Genomic DNA, 5,441 nt, shown 5'->3' on the forward strand with positions numbered 1-5,441 from the left:
TAAACATGGCCTGTGGGGGATAAGGAGAGGAATTAATAAATGTGTTTTTTGCATTGCTCAAAAGTAAATAAATAGATGAAAATGTATTCAGGGATGTTGATTTACTGCTACTGCTTAGTTCTTCAGTAGAATGATGGGATTGTAAACTCAGTGAATCAGAGCTGACTCTTCTGGAAATGAACTCAAAGGAATTTGGGCCAGTGCTCAGCAGCTGAATCAACCTGATGATGGAATTAGTGAGAGGAACCAGGATAAATGTAGAATGAGCTTGGTGGAAAGGCCATGAGAAATATTTAAGGGCATGCTGAGTAATAAACAGTGCCAGCTACAGCGCCACTGCCTGCTGTGTCCATCCCAGCCTAGGACAAAACCAGCCACAAAGCTGGCACTTTGGAACATCAGCATACCATGGGGTTCTGTTGCTTTACCACAAGCCAGGCAAAACAAACCAGTTTGTTTCATGATTTTGGACAAGATACTTACCCTTTCTCTGTGTTGGTCCCAAGGCCCCAGTCCTTTGTGATGCTCTGTAGTTGGTGCAAAGCAGACCGAAAGCTGGCTTCCTTTGGGTGGTTTAATGCTGGTTTATGAACTCATCCCCCAGTGCCCACCATAGGGGGTGTGGACAGGGAAAAGGGGTGTGACAGGATCACCCCAATTATTCCCAGCCGCTGGAACAGCTCCTTTGAGCTGCAGGCAGCAGGGCATGATGTGCTCATCTAAATTGCTCTGGAGAACCAGCTCAGCTCTGGGATAGGTTGGGATTAGGGGAGTGCAGAGATTACTTAAGTGGTACCAAGGCCTAGTGCAAGTCCTCTGTACACAGGTGAATTTCATCCTAAATTCACAACACTATCCACCATGGATATCTCAGCCAGAATGTCAGAATTTCCAGCCAGAATATCTCTGACTGTGACACAAACATACTCTGAGTTAGCAGAACCTTAGCACTGGCATTCCCTGCCTTTCAAACGTTTAGCTGTGCTACCTAAATTTCCCCTTGATATAATTTTATCCTATGCAATTATTTTTCTTTTCTTTTTTTAATAAAGTAGAGGGACTTTTTTTTTAATAGAAAGGCACACAAAAGCAGCCGTGTCCCCTCCACCAGTAACTTCTTATTTTGTTGAACTCCTGTAACCTAAATATAATGGAACAGATTTTTCTAATTTTATAAAAAGCAATAGCTTTCCTCTCAGCTCCTGAGACCTTGTCTGCTGAGTTGCAGCATAGAGCAATTTTTTAAAACAGCTGAGTGATAAAACATCTGAATATAGGAATTTATAATGGAAAACACTGGCAGACCCTTAACTGGAGCATCTTCAACACTGCCCTCTGATAAATCTTACTTTCAAGCTGAATTATTTATAGGTAAATGGACAGAACTCTTTCAACAACAAGGTTAGGCCAATAAAGCACATTCACTGTATTTCCAGCCTGGGAAGATTATATGTGTTGTTTGATTGCTATGGTCCTTGGTAACTAAATTGGTGGGTATGTAGTTTAACAGATGGATGGGATGTTAGCTGCATTGGGCCAAATTTGCATGTGGCGTAAATAGACACAATTACATTTATGTCAATAGAGTAATGGCTGGATGTAAACCTTCATGCTTTGGGTCATAAACCAACTGATACTGGAGGACAGGAAAGGATGTCCCCTAAATGCAGGTTATTCTAGAATTGCCCAGAATAGGGGTTCTTGCAATTTCCTTTGAAGTACCTAATACTCACCGCTGTCAGAGACAGGATATTGATCTGATCTACTATGGCAATTATCTTGTTCCTAGGTAACAGTGAGCTAAATTTAGCTTTTTCTCACAGTATGATAGTAGACCACTATGGCTACCAAACAACTAAAATGAAAGATTAAAACAGGTAAGATATGTGGTTAATCAGCCATCTGATGTTATTGTGGGTTACAAAGCAAGCCCGTGGCAGACACAGAAAGGGAATACAGATCTCCTAATTTTTAGCCCTGAGTTTTAGCTACTAGATAATATGTTTCTATCTCTCTCTCTCCTTCCATCTCTGCATGGAGTAAATAGCCTGAAATCTCTTAACAACATGGTGAAATGTAGCATCTGTTTAACAGAGCAGAGCAACACCTTACAACAGCGCAGAGCAAGTAGTGCCAGGGGAAACTAAAATTATCACTCCTACGCTTGCAAAAAGTGCCACACAATCATTAATGACTACAAGGGGTCACAGCCTCAGATTCATGTCTTATCTGGAAGATGTCATTTCCATCAACGCAGAGTACCATGCTGGAGAACTAGATTGCTACTCACTGTGAAGGACGAGTGTGCATCACCTACTGAATAACCAACACCAGCTGGGTTTTCTTTGGAGGTATTCCATCCAAGTTGTCATAAACAGATAGTTAAGGGTTAAGGTCTCTTTTACCTGTAAAGGGTTAACAAGCAGTACCTGTGGACACCTGACCAGAGGACCAATCAGAGACAAGATTTTTTCAAATCTCTGTGGAGGGAAGCTTTTGTCTGTGTTTCTTTGTTTGTCTCAGTTCTCTTTTTGGATCTAAAGGAGACCAGTCATGTCTCCAAGTTCTCCTGGAGTAGTTTCTACTAATTAATAGTGAGTATTAATTAGAAAGGCGAATTAGTCTTTTGAGTTGTTTTCTATATTTGCAATTGTGTGTTTGCTAAAGGAAATTCTTTATTCCTGTTTGCTGATATTGCTTTTACTGAGAAAGGGGGGAGGGGGAATTCTCTCCAAAGATTGATAAGTTTAGACCCTGTATGGTTCTATCTTGGATTACAGAGACAAGTTACTTTCTTTTTATTCTTTAATAAATTCTTTTCTTTTCTATTAAGGACTTGTTTGGTCTTTCCTTGGGTGGATTCTCAGGGAAAGAGAAGGGGGAGGTATCCCTCTGTAGTTAGATCCCGGTATTTCTCCTAGGAAAAGGGAGGGGGGAGGAAGCAGGGGGAATGGTTTATTTCTCCTGGGTGTAAGAACTCCATGAATTTGGGGCTCTTAGAATCCCCTAGAATTTTGGGGAAGGACTGTGTCTCAATCCACATTTCCTGATTGAGTGGTGGCAGCTTACTAGATCTAAACTAGGATTTTAGTTTAGAGGGAAACCAAGTCAGGTCCCCACATTGGAGCCCAACAGTTCCAAGTGGGGGTGCAGACCATGACATGGTGGCAGCAAAGGGGAGACCTACCCTAGGATTTTGGGGTGGGGGAAGACATGCGGGTCCTCACTTTGAAACCCCCCAGTTTCAAGTGAGGGTAGACTCTGACACAAGTACTGATCACATCTGACACTCTATTAGTTCAGGAGAGATGAAAAGATCATAGCCTATGGTGGTGCAGGTACTGAGGCAATGGACACCTAATGCAAACATCACAAACAGAAACCAAGGTCCTGGAGAGAATGTGTCACCCCACTGAGAAGAATGGATGTTTCTTTTTTGAAAAACAGCTCAGACTTACCCTGGAGACAGAATCAGCCTTAAAGTGAATACAAGAAAGACTTTTTAAATCTTGTCAAGAGCTTACAAGAGAATGTCCCTTGGGAAATGGGCCATGGCTAAAAGTCTCCAAGGACAAACTAGCAGTATCTGTGACAAAGCACAGAAAGGAAAGGTTTGACCAATGTGCCAACAACAGGACACAAAGGGGAAGAAGATGCGTTCATTCAGCGGAGCCTGGAAAGCAAAAAAAAAAAAAAAAAAAAAAAGCTCAGGCTTTAAAAACACTACCAGGCTGATGATTAATCAAAAGCTCCAAGCGTTACATTAAAGGACCTCACGTAACCCGTCAGAGGCACTTGGTAATGATTTCATCCTAAAGCACCGATAAATTAGAGGCGCCTAACTTCTGAATCTGAGGATCCCATTAAAATGATGAACAGCCTCTTGCAGGCTCTGTTATTCACAGGACAGGACGGATGAAGCCGACGTGTCCATCTAGCCTCTGGAGGAGAAACTTAAGGCTGGTCAGAACTCATCAGAAGTTTAATGGAAAGACAGAAAATATTTTATATGCATGGGCAATGTAAAATACCAGCCCAATGCACAGACACACAATATGCTGTAATTCTGCAGGCAGCACAGGATTTATTCACATTTGCAAGAGTTAGTCCTGGCACGACCATTACTCTCTCTTGGGTACTCTTCTACGAAGGATGCATCTACCTCATGTAGATTAATTCCAACAATTCAGGATATTTATTGTAGGTTTAATTTATACACTCCTCCACTTGCAAGTGTGAGAAATGGTGCAATCTGGCCATATATTGGGCAGAGATAGGGCCTGGGGGGTCAGGACTCTGGGATTCTTTTCCTGTCTCTGTGAATGTCTATACAACAGCTGAGTGGGTGCTTCCCACATGGGTAGACCAATATGTACTAGTTCTGATCAAGCTAACATGCTAAAATTAGCAGCATGGGCATGACAGCATGGGCAGTGGCTCAGACTAGCCTCTCAAGTATGTCCCCAAGGGATCAGGAGTGATTGTACTCAAGCAACTACCCTGAGCTGCCACTGTGGACACACTGCTATTTTTAGCATGTAAGCTTGAGTAGAGTTATCGTGTGTCTATCTACACATGCCAGGAATCATCCTTCCAGCTGCTGTGTAGATGTACCCTCTGTTACCGACTCATTTGGTATCTTTGGATGAAGGTGCTCAGATGCTGTGGTGATGAGGGTCATGTAAGACTTGTCAACTCATAAATATTGTACCTCTTCAACTATACCAGTGTAGTTATATCGGTACAATCCCCCTAGTGTGGATGCTTTTATATCAGTATAAAGGTGCCTTAAGCCATGTCTTCATTACAGACTGCTGCTGGCATAGCTATCTCAGGCCAGCTCTATGCTAGTGAACTTACAGTGGCACAGCTGTACTGATGCCGCTTGTGCCGCTGTAAGATCGCTCGTATAGCTGCTCTATGTTGATGGGAGAGAGCTTTCCCATCAACATAATTAAACCACCTCCTACGAACAGCGGTAGCTCTGTTGGTGGGGGCAGTTCTCCCCCTGACATAGCACTGTTCACACTGGAGCATCTGTCTGTGTCACTTATGTTGCTCAGAGGGGCGTTTTTTCACACTCCTTAGCAAGATAAGTTATACCAACAAAAGTGCTAGTGTAGACATAGCCCCTAGTCGGGGTGTAAAAAGGTGTGATCCCTGACTGACATAGCTGTGTGGCAAAAGCCCCTAATGTAGACACAGTTACATTGGTGAGACTGCACTTTTATTGTAGATGGAATGGCTATACTGGTAAAAGCACAGCTTTGCTGGTATAAGCTGAGTCCACACTAGGAGCACCATTGCTGGTACAGTATATTGATATAGCTTCACCAGTAAAACACTCCCAGTGTAGACATGTCCTTATACCAGTATAGTTAATTTAGTAAGGGAAGGGGAATAAGTTATACTGATGTAAGGCACCTTTATACCAGTACAAC

Source organism: Mauremys reevesii, linkage group 12 (assembly GCF_016161935.1).
Source record: "Mauremys reevesii isolate NIE-2019 linkage group 12, ASM1616193v1, whole genome shotgun sequence".
NCBI lineage: Eukaryota > Metazoa > Chordata > Testudines > Geoemydidae > Mauremys > Mauremys reevesii.